The sequence below is a fragment of the Cnephaeus nilssonii genome, assembly GCF_951640355.1.
Source record: "Cnephaeus nilssonii genome assembly, chromosome: 12".
In the NCBI taxonomy this organism is placed as follows: Eukaryota; Metazoa; Chordata; class Mammalia; order Chiroptera; family Vespertilionidae; genus Cnephaeus; species Cnephaeus nilssonii.
The window spans coordinates 40,851,144-40,865,340 of NC_137083.1; the positions used below are offsets into that span (position 1 = coordinate 40,851,144).

Sequence of the window (14,197 nt, forward strand, 5' to 3'; positions counted from 1 at the left end):
AGGGGGAGGTGAAACAAATAACAACCGTGTTGGAGCTGTGGATTCCTGCTCAAAGCTCTTAACTAGGGTGTGTGGTCTTTTAAAAGTTCTGTGGCTGGGAGGTGACAAGATTCCACCGGCAAAGAGTGGCCCAGAGGCTTGGCACTGTGAGCGCCAATGATTAGATGGATTCCATGTTATGTGACCCTTTTGGTGACTCGGCCCAAGGTCAGTGAATTGCCTTGAATGTTCATGTTCATTCAGACTGTGAGAGAAGTTTGGTCAACACCACAAAGTAGACACAAAGAGGGATGAAGAAAAGAATGGCAATTATCTAAAAGGGGAGGTTCTACTCAGAGCAACCCCACAATGTGCAACTTTTGTATGAAAAGATATATGTAAAAGGTCTTCTGGGACTGACTCTCCATTGCTTCCAGAATAAAACCTGAACTCTTTAGTTTGGCCTTCAGGAATTTCCACCACCTGGCATCACCTGACATTCCAAGTCCATCAGGTACTGCCTTTGGGCACCACTGCAGTGTCTAACTAAGCTCTTAGCTTTATAGGTCCTGGTATGTGCCTTTGCCCATGCTGTTCCCACCACCATTAATGCACTTTCTCCAACTCTGAAGGATCCAAATGCAGTGAATACATCAAGCTCCAGCATGTCACTATATTGTTTTCTAGTCTCTCCCGCTATCAGTAGCAGAGCTGGGAATTTGAACCCAGGCAAATCTGGCTCCATGCTCTTAACCCCTCTGCACAGTACCTGTGCATCTTAGCAGGCATGAGGTACAGAGACTTTCACACTTGTCTTACCTCCCCTACAGGACAGCAAGCTCCTCCAAGAAAGGCTGCCGGTGTGGGTCTGGTGACCTTTGTACCACTCAGTAGATATGCCATGGCTATTTGCTGATGAGTGAAGCTAAGCCAGAGCTGGCCATGGCATTGTTAACTTTATCAGGAACATTGCAGAGAGGAACACAGTACTAGGTGGGTGGGTTGGGGAGAACAAGGGTGAAAAATTTGGAACCAAGGTCAATGCTGTCACATTTTAAAATGGGGTAGGGAGGCTGACATTCGATAAATGACGCAGAAGAGAAAGCAGAAGCAAGTTCAGAGAGTACAAACTGAGGTGGGCAAGAGAGATGCTGGCGGAGCTGCGGAAGTCTGTAGGCTCTTGGGGACCGGGACTATACTGAAGGCCTTGCTACACAAAGTGTAGTCCCTAGACCAGCAACAGAGAGCCTGTCTGTAATTCAGAATCTCAGTCGCCACCCCAGACCATTGAAGCAGAACTGGAATTTTAACAAGACCCTCAGGGGAGTCAAGTGCATATTAAAGTTTGAGAAGCACCCCCAGAGACTGTAATTTAATTGGTTTGGGGTGGGGCCAGGGCATCTATATTTTTAAAAGCCTTTTCAGGTAATTTACCATGCATTGGGGTCAGAGCGGCTGTTTCGGCCTTCCCTGGAGACCTGTGGAATAAAAGATGGAGGAGGGCAAGGTATGGAGAATCCCAGCTCTGCCAATGATGAGCTTTGTGACCTTAGGCACATCACTGAATGTCAAAGAAGAAAGTAGATTAGACCAGTGGTTCACCAAATTCAGAATCAGAAAATACACACTGTGGATGAAAAAGGGGCCACATATTAAACCTGACAAGCTCAGGGGAGGCCACCAAACCCAGAGACCAAAGTAACCATATAGGATGGTCTGAATGAAAAAATTCCTAACTAAAAGCAGATCATGTTGGAGAGTCATTTCCTAGGCCTGTAGCTTCCTTGACAAAGGTAAGTCTTTAACCTTGAAATTGACTATTGTGTTTCTGCATCTAAGATAACATAACTTTAAAATGTCAGAGTAATTTTCTTTCCAGATCCTCCAAAAGCACAACCTCTAGCACCAGAACTAAGACTATATTATTATCTTGTTCCCCACATACCACCTCTATGTGATGGAAATGTTAGCTATCACACACTCACCAATGTAAAAGAAGTCTTTCTGTTTTACTTTTTATCCAATCCCAGAGACTTCCCTGCTTTTCCTTCTCCTACCTCCCTGATCTACCACCAATAGATTCCAATGTAACCTTCCTCACATCTCTTCCTTTGATTCTAATGTATAAAATAAGCTGCAAAACTGCCATTATCCAGAACATTTTCTCAATCCATTGAGATTTTGCTTTCTGGCAATTGTTGTTACTTTGGATCAAATAAACTCTTATTAAGACTTTTTCTTAGGCTGGACGTTCTTTCGTTGACAACATTCCTGGATCAAGTGAATTTTAATTCCCAGGTCTAGGCTAAGGATTCAGCATTTAAAACAAATATATATATATATATATATATATATATATATATATATATACACACACATATATACACACACACATATATATGTATATAATTGATTTCAGAGAGGAAGAGAGATAGAAACATCAATGATGAATCAGAATCATTGACCAGCCGCCTCCTGAACATCCTGCACTGGGGATCGAGCCTGCAACCTGGGCATGTGCCCTGACCGAGAATCGAAAGGTGATCTCCTAATTCATAGGTTGACACTCAACCACTGAGCCACGCCAGCCGGGCTGGATTCAGCATTTTAAATAAGTTCCTTAGAGGATCCTCATGATGACTTTGTCAGGCCCAGAAAGCCAGGATCTGTAAATTCGTCTGGTAGATTGGATACAGCTCCATGATGACCAGTCAAGCTCATGAACAACCCAACGGGCAACTGATCACAAGATGTGAAACTACAAGGAAGGGGCATTGGTTGGGGAAGTTGGAAGTGGGGAAAAATGGGTTAGTGAAAGTCCCCAGATTCAGGCTGAGGTATTTACCAGTTAATACAGGCGCAGTGTGCACTATAGCCCCTGGACCAGGGCAGATCCACAGAACATTTAGAGCACTGGTTCTCAAACACTGAAAACACATCAGGATTACCTGGAGAGCTCCTGTGAACACCAGTCCCCAGGTCCTACTCCCGGAGTTGTTAGACCTCTAACCCAAAGCTCCCCCAAGGATTTAGTCTATGTAGCTCAGATGGAAAACCACTGATTTAAGAGTTAGTTGAAGTGGTGGGGTCATATACCACACAAAATGTGGGCTTTGAAGACCTAATTTCTTTGAGGTTTCCTATCTGTGCAATGGGGATAACACCCATTTTTTTTTCAGCTGGTTGTGAGGCTTAAATAAGGTAAATTACATACACCGTTGACTTGGCCAAAAGTCACTTCACTGTGAATCCAGCTTCTTCAGTGGACGAAGCCCCAGAAAGGCAGGCCCTAGTTCACACGGCTGGGCAGCAGAACAGTGGAGAGGATACTCAGCTCTAGATGCTAGTTCTATGGCACCGGGCGGCCCCCTCTGGACAAAGGAAAAGAGCCCAGAGAAAACTCAAATGGCTCCAAATGGGCACTCTCCTCCTTCCCACACTGAACTTCGCCCAGTGGAGAGTCCCCCACGCAAAATAAAGCTTTCGTTTTCTTTACCCAAGTAGCAGGTCATAGCCCTCCCTACAACATTGTACAGGCTTGGCTTTCAACGTGTTGTTGATGGTATTTGATTTTGACCCATTTAAGCTTGATGTTCTTTTCCAATCCAAGTATAGGACCCAAATAGTGGCTCCCCTGGTGAAAATGGAGTCAGGGAATGAGTTTTCACCCACTGGGAGGGAGGTGAGTGGGAATGGGAGGTGAGGAGTAATGGACCAGGCAGCTGGAAGGCGGTTTCAGCAATTCGGACATGAGGGATTGAGGGACTGAGAGTGTTATAGGTTGAATTGTGTCTCCCTAAAAGATGTTGAAATCCTAACCCCCAGTAGTGGTGAATGTGACCTTATTTGGAAATTGGGTCTTTGTAGATGAACACATTAAGTCAAGGTCGTTAGGGTGGGCCCTAATCTAGTACGACTGTCCTGGTAAAGGGGAATTTGGACACAGAGCCAGACACACACAGGGAGAACACCCTATGAAGACGAAGGCAGAGACTAGGTGATGAATCTACAAGCCAAGAAAGGTCAAGACTGCCAGCAACCACTGGAAGCCAGGAAGAGGCCTGGGGCACATTCTCCCCCACAGCCCTCACAAGGAGCCAACCTGGCCGACACCTTGATCTCAGACGTCTAGCTTCCGGAGCTGTGAGATAATAAATTTCTACTGTGGTACTTAGTTACAGCAACACTAAGAAGCCAATAGAGTAAGTGTCAGATCCTTGTTCAAAGAACGCACTGTCATACACGGAGGCCAAGAGACCCAAACGCGTCCACTGAAGAACCAGGACTCCAGAAGAGTAAGCACATTCCACCCCATGTGTGACTTAACCCACGATCCAGACGCCGGGCTTCATCTGGTGCAGGGGCCCAGCCCTGAAATACAGCTCATGTTCTAAGTTCAAGATTACCAGCCTCTTGATGTTTTCATACACTCCTGGATATGAGCAAAACCCAGTGGCAATTTTCTCATTGACCTTCTCATCAGTACAGTAGGTAATACCTCTTACACAGTGCTTAATATATGCCATGCACATGAATTCAATTTTTCACAACGACCTTATCCTATAGGGAATATGTTTATACCCATTTTACAGATGAAGAAACAGAGGCACGGAGAGAGAAAGTAACTTCCCCAGGGCTATAGAACTAGAAATGTTGGAGCTGGGATGTGGACCCAGGCAATAAGGGTCAAGAGTCCATGGTTACCACTTGCTGAGGCTTTACCCTGGGGCAGGTGCCATTCTAAAGACTTACATTCTAACCCATTTCACATTCACAACCATTTGTCGAAGCTCCCAGAGTGCTTATTTTTCCACAGTCATACTTCCAGGAAAGCTATTTTACTTTGAATGAAAAAAGGCCTCCCAATTCCATACACACACACACAATCTGGTTCCACCAATAAACAGGTCACGGGCTACCCCTAGTGGGTATCTTCCAGGGTCCAGCTGCCTGCCCCTGCCCCTGCCCCTCTCAACACAACCGTGCCCACCCCAACTTCCAGCCCCGGTTATAATGATGAGGAGAATGCTTCTTTGGGGAAAGCCAGACCTCCTAAGGCCAAATTCTTTGCTCTCCAAAGTAGGATGTGATGGGTCTTTTTTATTTTCCTTGTCAGAGACTAGTGGGACTTGACTTCCCAACCTCTGTATGTGATTGAATATTTTGGTACAAAATAATAACTTGCTTTTACTGACGGAGTCAGAGGGAAAAGGAGGAGCAGGAGAGAGACGTGGAGGACGGACAGCAAATAGAGGGGAGGCAAGAGGAAAACTCAAGGGTCTCTGTCAGGAACTGGGGCCAGGTGCTAAGCGCACTGATCTCACTGCTGGAAACTCCGAGAGGTTAGGCAGCCTGCTGCCCCGAGCTGGACTTGAACCCAGGACTCCCACTGCTGCACCCGAGAGTCGGGGTGGCTGTGGGGGCAGAGGTCCTGCTCAGCAGTTCTCACAAGAAGGGAGTCTTCTCAAGGACAACTCTCGGCTGGAGAAGGAGGTGACGATACCATCGCCTCTGTAAAAAGTCTACAAGGTGCCCTCCCCAGGTTCCATGTGCCCCTCCAGGCACTGCAAAGGCAGCTAAGACCGCTGAGAGCTTTTTCCCTTCAGAGGTTGATGGCTGTGCCCTGCCCCACAGCTGTGGTGTAGTAGCCCGGGCGGAGCCTACACGTGTGGACGTGGGCCTTCTGACTCTCCCTCCACAAAAGCTAACGTGGCAAGGCTTCCTTTCAGAATGAGCCGGCATAACCCCCCCTTCTCCCCCAACCCCCTCCCCCCGCCCGGTGGTACTGGTTTCTTCCAAATCTGTTTGATAACTCACAAGGAAATAGATCTTTCCGCCTCAGTAGCAACAAAATTGGTCTTTGCATCTGTGAAAATTATGCTCTGGATGGCAGCAATCCTGAGCGTTAATCAAGTATCAGTCACCGACACGAGTGGAAAATAGAGCTGCAGTCTTTATTCAAGCCTTGTTTTGAGCAAAGCAAAGCAAGGCTGATTGTGGAGGAACCCAGCTAACAGGCTGGAAACGGCTCAGTCGAGTGGAAGGGGTGTGAGCTTGGGGCATAGGCCTGTTTAATCCCTGGCTCTGCCTCTAAATGAATGTGCTCCCTGGGCCTCCCACTTGTAAAACACTGTCACCCCTCCGATCACGGAGGGACTAAGTGAGAGAAGGCATGTAAAGTATGTAGCCCATGCAGGCCCTACACACAAGCAATGACTTACATTAGACACTCTTGGAATACCTGGGGAGAATAAATCTACTGGGAGAGAGTCATTTTCTTGCCAAATATTAGTTCTGAATGTATTTAGCATGTGCTGTGTCCACACCAGGTGAATGGATATTCTCCTTTGGTTTCCATTCAAGTTTCTGAGCGTCTGGTTCCCATGCAAAGGGCTCGTTCTCCTTATTCAGTAGCACTGCCCTGATCCCCCTTGTCCTTGTCCCAACTACCCAGACTCAGATCTTACCCCCACTAAACAGCCTTCCAAACCAAAAGGCAAAACCTGGATCTAACCATGAGGAAACATCAGGTAAATGAAACTGAGGGACATTTTACTTGTAATTTTCACAAGTGTCCAGGCTGTGAACGGCAGACTGAAGAATGGTCCCTGATTAAAGGTGACTAAAGAGACATGCCAAAATGCAACATGCAATCCTGGATTATTAATTTTATTTATTAATTTATTTATTTTGCTATCCAGGTTAACTGGCAAAATCTGAATAAGGTTTGTATCAGTGTTATTTCTTGATTTTTATAATTGTACTACAGTTATGTAAAAGAATATCTTTGGCTTTAGGAAATACACATTGAAATAGGTAGGGGTATAGGGACATAGTATTTGGAACGTACTTGCAAACAGTTCAAAAAGTATATAAAATATTACAGTGTCTATATACACATACACATGTGTAGGAGGGGGGGGGTCTATTTTAATGATTTTTACAACTATTAAAACATATAAACACTGGCCATCCATAATCCATAATAAAATAATGACTCAGTTTGCGTTAATGAGAAGGGGCCAGGGACAGTGGAGGGGTGCTGGATTTGGTCGTGGAGCATGGGGAGAGTGGCCCGGCTCTCTCTCTGCCAGAGGGACTCCGGGCAAATCACCTGCCTGGCCTCCGGGGGTCTCAGGTTCCTCTACGGACACAGGGGGCTCAAGGTTGAATCTACCTTCTTAGAGTTCTCCTTCAGCTCTAGCATTCTGTAATCCTGTTTTGAGTAGATGTCACCTGTTGGCCCACGCCAATGGACAGGTGCTATCTGCCTGGGAGGATCCACGGAGACATAACACCCACATCGCAGGAATCCTCCTGCCAGACAGTGACCCAGCTGCGTGTCCTCCAGGCGACCTGAACCTGAGGATGACTGAGCCAGAGAGCTGAGGCTCACCCTCCTGCTTCCAGAGGCTTCCTCCTCAAGCCTGGGGGTTGAGGCTTTTGCACCTTGTGCCTCTGCCAACTTTTATTAGCCAAGTGAAGCACTCTGGGGAAGTGCGACGTGAGAGCTGAGCAAAACATCTCGGAGCCAGGTGTGGACAGGGCTGCCTCTGTCCCCAGAGCTGGGCCCACCTCGGGAAATCAAGGAGAAGGCGGGTGGTTTCATGAGCTAGCAGGGAGGACACATTAACATGAACTCCCTTTTCCTGGGAGTTCATGTTAATTAAAAAAAAAAAATGCTGGAAGAGAAAACTGCGAAGAAGCAGCGCTCACATCCTGTTTCGGGGAAGGCCCTGTGTCAGGGAGGGGCGTGGGGGAGTGGGAGAGGCCACTCATGGACCTCGATTCTCTAATTCTCTGCTTGAGGGGAAGAAAGGAAATGGCACAGAACTGGCCTTTCACTTTGGAATGCCCCACGCTATTGTTTTCCTTATTAGATTTGTCTTGTTAATTGTTTAAAGCTGCGAAGATGTTAAGATCGCTGTGCATTCCTTCTGCACATGCGGGTGAATTGGTGGAGAGACGTGTGGGAGTGTACTGGGTTCCAGAGGGAATCCCCTGTGGAAGTTCCACAAAGAATTCTCTCTGGATAGTCCTCAAAATGAAGTTTAGGGTACTGTTACAGTATGGGAGAATAAGCGAGGGTAACATGAAAATACTTCAAGTCAAACAAGAATGAGAAAGAAACTGTGCCTTTCAAAAGAAATTTGATGATGCCTATAGTTTGGTTTTCTTAACTGATGCTTTTCTGACTAATTCTGTCCTTACTTTGAAAGTTCAAGAGTTCTAGTCTTTGGAGTTGTTGTAGTGGAGGGGGAGGAGAGAGGAGCACATCGTTGTCACACTCAGGAAAGGGCCCCTGAAGGAGCTGCGAAAGCGCCATCCCTGGATATGAAGGAAGATACAAGACTGCATAGCATGTAGGCTGGTGGGTTTAAATCGGGGCGGGCACTTCAGAATCACTTGGGGATAGGGCCTGCCCTTCTGTATTTCACAAGTCCCAGAGAATGCCCTGGCTGGTTTGGCTCAGTGGATAGAGCTTTGGACTGCAGACTGGAGGGTCCCGGGTTCGATTCCGGTCAAGGGCACATGCTTAGGTTGCCGGCTCGATCCCCAGAGGGGGGCGTGCAGGAGGCAGCCGATCAATGATTCTCTCTCATCATTGATGTTTCTATCTCTCTCTCCCTCTTCCTTCCTCTCTGAGATTAAAAAAAAAAAAAAAAAAAAAAAAGTCCCAGAGAAGATAGTAATTCAAACCAATTCTCTGTTGTCACTCCAGAAGCCCTTCCCCCTCAGGTCTACCCGCCACCCTCACTTCCCCTTGCCTTTGAAAGCAGCTGCTGGACCTCTTCTGGACACATCTTGCTTGGAAAACGAATCAGCCTGTGAAGCTTGCCCCTGCACTATAATTAAAAAATCTTAATGCACTTGTAACAGCTGTGCCCCATAGGAACCCACTAGGCCTTCGAATGGCACAACAGGGGCTTTCACTGCTTTCTTGTTTTGTTTTGTTTTTCCTGCTTAAATGGACCCCAGAACAGTGTGTATAGACTGCAGGCACTTTAGATAGAAGTGGGGTTGAAAAGTCTGTCTCGAAACAAAGGTAAAGTCCCCATTTCCAGTGCCAGGGCCTGTCCTGTCACTCACCAGTTAAATATGACGAACAATATAACTTTATATTTACATATGCACTTTAAAAAATGTTGCTTTTATCCATCACTCTTCTAAAAATCTGTAAGCCCCTCCTCAAAATAAAGCCCTACGTCTTTGAAAGTGGCTTTGCTTTTTCTCAGTTTGCCACTCAAAGCTTTCCACGGTCTGGCTCCAGTGTGACCTTTCACACTGGCCCCCTGCATCCCTGTTACAACCCACTCCTATCACTTCAAGTTGGTTGGCTGCCTCGTAGTTTCAAATTCTTCTTTAAGTTGGAATAATTGCACAGGATTGTGGATTTTCTTATCCCCAGTTGCTGAACGTTTTTTCTGTTCCCCTTCTCTGAATTTTGCTGGGAAGGGTGCAAGGAAACATCTAGCCCAGTGGTTCTCCACTTCAACCAGTCACTGGGATATGGGATTGTGGGGAAGGGGAGGGTGGGAAGTGGGCTATTTATTTTTTTTAAATTGACGTATAGCATACAGGAAAGGGCACAAATCACACAGTGTGCCACCTGATGACACTGGGCACACGAAATACCCTCAGGTCACCAGCACCCAGATCAAGACACAGAACATTATCAGCACCCCAGAAAGGCTGGGGGAGGGGAGGCTTTTAAAAGATTCTTACTTTCTCAATCCTTTGAACATCCTAGATCTGAGGTGAAGCCCAAGAATTTGCATTTTTAAGATTCATCCTGGGGATTTCCTATATATCGTCAGACTTGGAGACCAGGAATCTACCAAAGGCTTTCAAATTGCCCACAGGTGTCAATTTAGGATGGGGGTGGGGGTAGGGGTAGGAGTGGAGATAGGGAACTGTCAGACCTGCCTTCCCCTTCATTCAGAGCCTTTTGCATCTTCTCCTTATACTGGCTACCATCTATGGATAAAAACAGTATCTTGCCCCACAATTCTGAAAACTAGTCAGAGTTAACTGAAGAAGCAGAAATACAAGGACAGATATGGATATATATGCATTTGTCTATGTACTGTGTATATATAGTATCCCAGTAGCTCTCTGCCGCCCTCCTGTAGCTCTCTGCCTGCTGTCCCGCCCTCCTGAGGCTCCCCCTCCTCTCCTTTCCCCCTCACTTTCATAGCTTGCTGCCCTGCCCCCTCCTGTAGCTCTCCGTTGCCTGCCTGTAGTTCGTTGCCTCACCCTCCTGCAGATCCATGATCTGGTCATTATGTGGTGGGCTAATTAGCATATTCCTCTCTTATTATATAGGACTAGAGGCCCAGTGCACGAAATTCGTGTGGGGGATGGGGGTTGTCCCTCAGCCCAGCCTGCACCTTCTCCAATCTGGGACCCCTTGAGGGATATCTGACTGCCCAGTGGGATCGGGCCTAAATGGGCAGTCAGGCATCCCTCTCACAATCCAGGACTGCTGGCTCCTAACCGCTCACCTGTCTGCCTGCCTGATTGCCCCTAACCGCTTCTGCCTGCCAGCTTGATCATCCCTTAACCACTCCCCTGCCAGCCTGATCAATGCCTAACTGCTCCCGACGGCCCAATTGACCCTAATTGCCCTCCCCTGCCGGACTGGTCACCCCTAACTGCCCTCCCTTGCCAGCCTGGTCACCCCTAACTGCCCTCCCCTGCCAGCCTGGTTGCCCCCAACTGCCCTCCCCTGCAGGCCTGGTTGCCCCTAACTGTCCTCCCCTGCAGGCCTGATCGCCCACAACTGCCCTCCCCTGCCGGCCATCTTGTGGCAGCCATCTTGTGTCCACATGGGGCGGCCATCTTTGACCAAATGGGGGCAGCCATATTGTGTGTTGGAGTGATGGTCAATTTGCATATTACTCTTTTATTAGATAGGATATGTAACAGGTATTCGACTCTTCACAATAGTAGTTTAGTAGTTGCTGGTTAAAAGACTTCTTTAAGGCTGCTGTTTTTGCATTTGATGTTGGGATGTAAAGTCCATGGGGCAGGCAGTTGGGAAGGAAAGAATAGAAAGTGGGAGGGACCAAGAACAATCTGGAACCTACGAGCCTTAACTGGAACCCTATAAAGATGGACTGAAACTTACACAGTACATAGACAAATGCATATATATCCAGATATATATCCATATCTGTCCTTGTAAGTCTGCTCTTGTTGTCTTTGACCTTGATGGCATGGATGTCCTCCAGAAGCCAGGTCCCCTCACCATGGAGCTAAGCACACACACCTGGCCCAGGAGTCTGAGAACCTGAAGAGGGATCCAGGGGAAGGTGTAGCAACTGCAGCCTTAGCCACTGCCTCATGCCAGGGAGGTGAGCCAGCAGATAGGTCTCCACGTGACAAAGCCACCATCACCCATCTGATCACTGGTTCTCAAGCTTGGCTACACAGTGGAATCACGTGTGGAATTTTAAAACAATCTGGCATGAGGCCTAGCATCAGGATATGTGAAAGCTTCCTAGGCCAGCCTACTGTGCAATCGCGGCTGAGAAACATTGGCTGTCAACCTTAGTACTATTCTCCCCAACCTGGGGCCCAAGAAGATAAATTCTACTCTTTTGTCCCAAGAGAAGCATAAAGAGATCTGGTTATTTTTTTCAAAGTCCCTAACACGTTTTTCTCATTACCCTGCTTTCCTGTGTCTGGCTGTCCTCTCATCACGCACCTCGCCACAGCTCTCCTGCAGTCCTCTGCACACTGGCCGTGCCTCGAATGAAGCCAGTGCCGGTCATCCTCCTGGTGTTAAGTGGATTAGGAGTGCAGTGGGCAGACTGAGATCATCCCAATGCCATCAAGCTCATAGTGAACTGAAGACTCGGAAATTTTCACTATTAAGCTTATAAATAAAGCACCTCTTCCTCCTAGGCATGGACTAATTAAATGATTACAACACACACAAAGCGGTCAGTGAACACTTAACCACCGTAATACAAGCATGAGTTGGCAAGAGCCCGTGCTGTGGACTCCCAGGTGGCGGAACTGTCACTGCTGGGTCTTTCTCCAGGATGCTGAAAAGAAGGCCGAGAGGGGCCACTGCAGGAGGGGAAGTGGGGAAAGAGTTCAGGGCCAGAAAGAGCTCAGGTTCAAGTTCCATCGCTGCCACTAACTAGCCCTGGGGCTTGGGCAACCCGCCTAACATTTCCAAGCTTCAGTGTTAGCCCGTCCTCCTGCACAGGTCATTGAGAGCATCAAAAGAGAGAGGAAATGTGAAAAGTTTTTGGGGAAGGAAGTCCAGCAGCATGGACATTTGGGTGTGCAAGGAAGCAGCATTAGTCCTGTTATAGACAACACTGGTGTAAGGGAATGATTATGTAGATTGTGGATTATTTAGGCCCCTTGCTTTCCTTTTCCTATCTATGTGGCTATTCCTCATGAGATCTGAAGTGTGAGACTGGCACAACTGATTAAAATTAGTCTTTAAGATTTCCTTTGGCTTTCTATTATTTACCCTCTTCTTCTTCTTCTCTCCACTACAGCAGACCGTTGAAGACTGGTGAGTCCCCCCATTCTATACAATTTAAGTAAGTTTACATAGAGAGAACCTTTCTAAGAAACAATAGCAGCAAAGGAATCATTCATTGTATCCCTGGGAAGTAAAACCAGGGAGGGATCAGGCAGTGCTAGAATATGCTTATTGGCCTATGTTTGTTGTTTAAAGTAGTTTTCTGAATTACATTTTAAGCCTGAATTACATTTTAAGCTTCTTGAGGGCAATATTGGCTCTTGGCCCCCTTTATTTGGATCTCCAAACAGTGCCTAAGACAGTGCAGAAGAAAGGCCATTGGCTGTAGGGATCCAAAATTCCAGGCTCTAATGATAGCTCGGCCCCTCAAAAGTCATTTTAGTCCTTCTCAGCCTCGGGTTCCTCCTCCATAAACTGGGAATTACCTATGTCATGGGATTATTGTGCAGTGCAAATTAGACAATGTGTGGGAAAATACTTCTATGATTCCAAAAGTGTTGAGGCAATGGGGAAAATTTGACAAGAATTGTTACTTCTCAAGAACTAAGTGCTGGCTGGCTTTCTGGTTGAGGGCAGGGAGGCACAGAGCAGAGTGGTCCACCTTAGGCTACAGATGAGGAAACAACTCAGGGGGGGAGGTGAGGGGAAGGTGATGGCCCCGGGAGCTGAGGAATGACAGCCGTGGCTTTCTCACAGCCCATCATGGGAGGTCTCTGCTCTCTCTCCTGCTGCAAGCTGGTCCCTTGTTCATTCATTCATGTTCTTTTAATTCAGTGTTTACTGAGTACCTACTATGGGCCAAGTACTATGACAGGGGTTGAGAATTGAATGGTGCACAGCAGATGAAGTGAATCTCCCCTGTTTATTCCCACACAGTGGACTCAGCTTGTGCACTGAGAGTTGGACAACAAGCTTCATGCAGCCCCAGGGACTGATGCAAATGTTGTTTTTTAGTGGGATTCTAGTTCGAGGCTAAAAAACATCAACACGTGGAGGCCAGGTCTGATAAGAAGAAAAAGAAGGTAAGGTAAAACCATGCCATGCTCTTTAGGGTTGTCCCTTACTGTGCCCCCACCCCAGGTTTCCGGAGTCCTGCTCTTGACGACTTTACCCTCTAGTAAAACTGACTGACTTCACGTATTCATCCTAAGTGGTAAATGCCCTGGTGGAACTGCACTTACCAGGGATGTAAGCCTTGAGGTAAAGAAATGATGTCTCAGGGGGAGAGATGTCAGAGGTCACCCTAAAATCACACCACCAGGGCAGTCACTTCCCACTGGCATTTGCAGAGACAAAGGAAGTGGAGAAAGTGGGGATATTGGTAGGGAAAGTCCCTCTAAACAGCCCTTGGTGGTTTCTCAAGATTACCAAAGATGAGGAGGCGTGAGGGCAGAGAACAGTGTGGCTAATGCCAGGGGCGGCTTTTATTTAGGAAGGCGTCTTCAGCAGCCAGAACCCAGAAAAGCGCCATCAGTAGGGCCTCTTCCCCCCCCTTCTTCTCAATTCTGACCAAGCTGCCCGACAAACCCACAGGTGTATTTCCAGATGAATTTCCAACTTTTCTCTTAGTAAAAAAGGTAAAGTATCATTTATGACAAGACACTCTCCCAAAGCCGAATTCCTGAAAGGCTGTAGGTAATGTGAACCCCAAGTAGACTCATGAAAAGAAACGTTTTTTGACGGTAAAATAAAGCTCTGACACACAAAACC

General features: G+C 47.1%; 1 protein-coding gene across 5 annotated transcripts in view; it reads right to left on the minus strand.

Annotated features, from left to right (window-relative positions):
* Positions 1–14,197, minus strand: part of ATXN7L1 (ataxin 7 like 1) — a 239,909-nt gene that overhangs the window by 120,940 nt on the left and 104,772 nt on the right. The window lies entirely within an intron of this gene.